This window comes from Amblyomma americanum, chromosome 1 (assembly GCF_052857255.1).
Source record: "Amblyomma americanum isolate KBUSLIRL-KWMA chromosome 1, ASM5285725v1, whole genome shotgun sequence".
Lineage (NCBI taxonomy): Eukaryota > Metazoa > Arthropoda > Arachnida > Ixodida > Ixodidae > Amblyomma > Amblyomma americanum.
In genome coordinates, this window is record NC_135497.1 from 173,877,358 (window position 1) to 173,883,588 (window position 6,231).

Below are 6,231 nucleotides of genomic sequence, written 5' to 3' on the forward strand. Positions count from 1 at the left end.
ACTATAATATTCTTGATGCCATAAGAAGCATAAAAGTGTTCTTGCACAGCTGCCTCCCTCACCATCCCTTTCTACATGTGCAACAAGACATTCCTACATCCGGCGCTATGGTCAAGGGTTAGTTACGCTGGTTAAGACTCTCAAGGTTAGGTTACATGCCACATCCCTGAAATTCAAAAATTGGACAGCTGCTGTCGTGTCTCAATTGGTAGAGCACCACACCTGACATGCAGAGGTGAGTTGGGATCCTACTGGTGGCATGTGGTTTTTAATTGTACTTTCTAATATATTATTTTTGGTTAAAAATGGTTACACTAATTTCCCGTTGCTCAACACCACAAATTAAAAAAATGGAAACATTCCTCTATGCGTTCCTCGGTTTCAGCGACTGTTGGCTTTCTTCATGTGTAATATTTAGTCATTAGTATGCACGTGGGCTTGCTTTAGAAGGAAGCATGGTGAACCTCATTATGGTAAGGCATTGCACCAGTAAGATATTTTTGTTAATGCTCAACAGCTTGTGCAGTGCTGTGATCTATTTATTTCATGCCTCTCCCCCCTATTAATGGAAAGGTGGTATTATGAAATTTAAAAATGACCTTTTGAAGCTGACAAACCGATTTTTCAGTGGTGGTTGCTGTGCAAAATCTGAAAGAAACAGTTTCAGCAATAATGCAGTGTTCGCTACTGGAGGCAGGACATTCCTGTCATATCTAACGTGCTGGTTGTCAGTTTTCTTGGCTTGGTACATCAAAAAGCATGGTCAGCCAATGTAGCACAGCTGTGCCACAAGGCCATTGTCACTTGGAGAAGCTTTGAAACAAGTATTACCCTGTATTGTTATGCAAGAAGCCCACATTAGCACAAGTGGCTAGAAACATGTTTTTTGTTTGTTATTTTGGTTTAGTGCGTTTTCAACCTTGTATATTTCACGTGTTTTTCCAATAAAATTCAGTTGCTACACGGTGCCCGTGTCATCTTCTCTTTCCTAGGTCTGTTGTCCGTTTTGCGCTGGTCCACAATTTGAATTACTTCCAACTTGCCCAACACAACGTACTGTTAAATACTTGTGTAGCGAGGTCAGTAAGCGTGGCCAACCATTGGAGCACATGCTGATGAACAGCTGAGCCATATGTAGCTGCTCTGCGAACAACAGAGGACTTGCACTCGTCATCTGAGAACTGTGCAATTTCCTGCACCTTTTTAAAATCTCCTCCCTATTCTTTTACTATTGTCTTATCATTTTTACAGCTGTCATACCGTGGATAGATTGCAGCATTAGCTGGCTTTCTTCAGCATCACGTATGGCATGTGCCCGTGGCAGCTGAGTAGTGGAGGAAACAGGCTGAACAAACCTGGTGAGCCAAGCACCTAAACTGGCACTAATCGGATTATATGCACAAGTGAAATGTATGTTTATGTACAGCAAAGTCTGGAGAGCATGGCAGGCACCTCGCAGTGCTGGCTGCAATGTGCAGCTCCCAATGCAGTAGCAATGATGAAAAGAGAAAGCTGTGAATTTGCTGTGGGGCAATTTCTTTCCAACACAAACTGTATTAAAAAAATACAGTGTATGATTTCAGAATGTAAAACATATACTGCATGGAAATTTCGTACTGCAAGTCGCATACTGTCAATTTTATACATGTTTTCCACCTTTAACAAAAGGTGTTCCAGGGCCCCTATAGACCTTTGCATTGGGCAAGGGAACTTTCAAAACGTCTCCTCTCTGGACTGTCAGAAACCAGTTCCACTGTCACTTCCACCGTGCTAGAGCAAAGTGCGCACTGCAGTCCAGTGAACAATACGGCGGTGCCCAGGAAGCCCTTATTTCAAAGGTATTTTAGTCTAGCAGTTCTAAAGAAGCTACTATATACCATTGGTGCTGCTAGTATTAGTAGGGTTTTAAGTATGAGTGCTACTGAATGCCCCCTTGCAATATGTTTCAGAAATGGTATCTAGGTTGCCTGGCCACACTCTATGTGATTGAAGCTAACATTGTTACCTAGCTACCCAGGATCGTTCAAGTTCGTGGTTACGATTTCCTGTTTGTGCATGACGGTGTTTGTAAGGGACTGGCACTCGCCGAAGATAGGCACATCTTTGAAGTCGCGCCAGTTTGGGACAACCCAGTGCACCTGCCTACAGAGTACCACCTTTGGCAAAATTAACCGAGCAACATGGCTTGCTTCTGAGCCGTATTGTGGAGCCCTTACGGCACTCCTACGGACCACAAGTGCCCTGCTACACGGCTAAGAAACAGAACCCATTGATCAATTACTTTTGGCGAAGGTTGTACATGCTGCAGACATTGTGAGACCTAACTATGAAGTGGAACCAGTTGTACTTGTTTGCTGCTCAGATTGCTCAAGATTGCATGCACTGAATAATTGACCAAATTATTGGTCTTGAAAGCAGTGCAGAATGACAAGCAAAGCTTGAGACACTGACTGATCAACTTTACAGTATTTCATAAACCAGGATGTCTTTTCATTTGAATGCAAGATGAAATATAACTCAAAATACAAATAATATAGCTTGGGGGTTTCTGAAAGTGCTCGACAACTCTTCAAATGCATTTTGTATCTAAAGTCAATATTTATTACTTTAGATAATTGACCTTAATTAAACTAGTAATTAATTGCAAAACAAAAAATTGCCTGTGGTGTGCAAGATGGCTGTCACCAATATCCCCTTCAGGCACCAATTAAACCTCCTGAAAGGAAAAATCTTATTTTGCATAAATGACAATCAGTACACTAAGCAGAAGTGATGTGCAAAAAGTACGCAAAAATATTCAGTTAAGCAAATCTTATTCACATCCACATTCGTGGACATAGTGCCATAAACATGAACATAAAGACTGCTACATTTGCTTGCCTGTTCTAACTGATCGTAGACATGAATAAATTTTTTGCTGTGATAATGTACGCTTCAGGAAATTATTCTGCAGTTCATGACTTATAAAAAACAAATAAAAGCAGTCATTCTGTGACGACAGGCAGAGAAAATTTTGGTATTTCGACCACAGAACGTGGCTTTTACATTTGGAGCTTTCACGTCGGCACCGTTGTGTCATTAACGTGTTCTCAAGTTGGGGCCAATGGTTGCTTCCATCATAAGTAATGCTTCCAAGTCCGGCTGCACTGAAGGGGTCTCGAGCAATCTAAGCAAAGGTGGAAAGGGAGAGAGAGACAGCATCTTGCAGCCTGTTTTAAACATGGTTTTTGCAAAAATGACAAATCATCTTCAAGGTTTTTGTTTGCTCAGTTTATGTCGGAGACCTGAAACAAACTGTCCCCTCGCTCTAACAATGTGTATTGTTCTGTAGCCTGGGAGCTGCGCGGCCAGCTCTGAACTGACCATCGTATGAGGGCACGGGTTCCCCCTTTTCATCCCCTCTTGTGTAGTTCTGCCATTTTGTATTTTTCTCTGTCTCGGGGTTTCATACAAAATGTAACGATTCTTGCTAAAAACCGCAGCGAAATTTTCAAAACGATAGAGAAAAAATGTTCTGATCGCCACTGAAAATGGTTGCTTCCTTCGGATTCATGCGTTTTACAATCTAGCACAGGTGGTCTCTGATTCATTTTTGAATATTGGCAGGGGTCCTAAGACCCTCCTAGACCTCCCTGAGTTTAAGCACTGGTCATAGCGCACTGTGTTTGTCGGCAGCGGCTCAGCTAAGTGGTGGTTCTTTGCGACCATCTGCGAGTCCTCATTGCTCGGTCGGCCGCACTTCTTTGGAGGTGCTTCTCCATTGGCTATTTTCATGAAAAACGCTTCAGCTCTGGAGTCGTCTAACGTTCTCTTCGTACAAGCATAGTTTTCAACGTAAGCAGTAAGCCCATTTCATGCCATACGTCCACAAAAAAACGGTGCGTTGTAGGGAGGAAACGCCATTTTGATATTTTCGGCATTAAGGCGCCATGTCCACATTTGTGGACGCGCCACTCTGAACGTCCACTGCAGCACTTTTTCTTCATCTATGACAATGAAAATCGGTGTGCCATTTCTACATTAACCTATCGACACATTCCGAGCCCGAAATTGCATCATTCACGATCATTTGTAAAGATAGAATGCAAAAAGAGAAGCTATTTAATTGTCCCGCGAATAAACAATGTGATGCACATAATTTTTTTTTTTTTTTTACAAACGTATTTGGCTGTGGCTGTAAGAGATGGCGCCACAATCTTGACAGGAAGGGTCAAAATGGTAAGAGCGCGGTATTCAAAGGTGGAAATTCGCCTTGCGTACGAAAATATGAGGAGGCTTAGGTCGCGTCCACATATGTAGACCCATCGCCTGAAGGGGATATGCAACTGGTTTCATTCGCCTGTCTCTAATAATTTATTTTTTAACCCTTGCCTGAAGTTAGCTGGGACACACGGTATGGTCGACGTGCATGCGTGTGTCCTGTAGTTGGTGGATTTCTTTCCCATAAGAAAACTAAGAACGCAAAATTAAGTTTGCATAGAATGTAGTGTAAACTGGTTATAGTTTGCTCGAGGGGATGCTTGCAGCGCAACAAAAAACACAAGGGACAGAGACGAACAGGACAGGCACTTGTCCTGTTCGTCTCTGTCCCTTGTGTTTTTTGTCGCGCTGCAAGCATCCCCTCGAGCAAAATGAACCAACTCGCCCAGCAAAATGTTTTATTGGTTATAGTTTGTTTCGTTTTCATGATAAAGACCTGTGAAGTTTGCAAAAAGCTTCCTGAGAAAAAAAAATTGCATCTTGGAGATCGTCAAGAATGATGGGCACATACAACAATCATAAATTTACTCTGAAAAATTTTGGGCACCTCTTTTCAAAATATTTTAAGTTTTTCACAAACGAATTTGGCAAAAACAATGTATATAAGAGAACCTTGTAGGAGGGTCTTGTTAGAGATGCTGTATCTACTATACTAGCAATGTTATGCAACTTCTTTTTAATGAATATTTATAAAATGTACAATAAAAAGAATATGAAAAAATATCAACATTATGGGATGATCAGACATCTGATATGACAATTCTGAGAAAGCAGTTGGATTTACCCTCAATGATTATTTTGACACTTTTACGGGACAAGAGTTCTATGGGATGAAGGTGGGTGCAGGTGGGTGGGTGGCTGGTGTTTCTAGAGGGCAGCTGGCTTTCCCACTGCGTTTGAATTTGATTTCGCCGCCATGCCAAATCTGCATCACATGAGCAACATGTGCTAAGCGTAAGTAAACGATGTGTCTAGAAAGCAAGATGTTGTTTGTAGAGTTCAAAGAGCAGAAATTGTCATTCTGTGTTGCTTTAATCGTACACTGACAATGACCCGTGCATCAAGGCATGGCAGAGGGGACTTTTGTCGGCGCCCTTCAGCACACCTTTAAAGAAGTTGGGTGTGCTGCCCCTTCCCAACCTGTCTTTGTGCAGCGTATTTTGGGCAGAGTGCCTATCAATTTACATTTTTAGTTTCGATTTTTGCAACAGTGTAGCAGCTAGAGAAGGGGGGAATACAAGGTTGTCACGCAGGAACCTCCTCCTGATCGCCAAAGCTGATAGTGAATAGGGTATATGCAATCAACATACAGAATATATTCAGAAATGCCAACTGCACACTTCAGAATACTCGTGCGTAATTTTTATTTCAACATTTAATCTGCACTCAGCTGGTTCATAACAAAATTTGCATTTTTGCTATCTAGTGCTGCTTTTGTTGATACATAGAAGAAAGCTACGAGTGAATCACATAAGCTGGCAAGCGCTGTTCATCAGCAAGATTCATATCTGTACATTGCCCTCCTGCTGAAGCCGTGTACAGGTACAGCCAAAATGATGCGGAGCACGCTTCACGTTTAAACATTTCTCACACGTTCTGTTGAGAAATTATGAAGGTTTCTCAAGGTTATGCATGAGCTCTAGGATAGGATAGGATAGGTATGAACCATCTCCTAATTTTTGCTACTTAAGGCGCGAGAGGAGTTATATTGCTGAAGTGTGCTCCATATTATTGTGGCCACGACTGTAGCTTGAATTCGCCATGTCCAAATGAAGAATCACTTTGTATTTCATCAAAAAGACATTCTGTATAAAGGTGGCATGATAATTTCCCTGCACATTTGCAATTAAAGCGTTCAGATGAAGCCGGATGTGTTTTTATTTAATATGTTAATATGAGGCACTGCCTTAAGTAAAATTAAGTGACCACACCAGCAAAGCAGCAATGCTGCAGAAGTTTGTGCAGAGCACC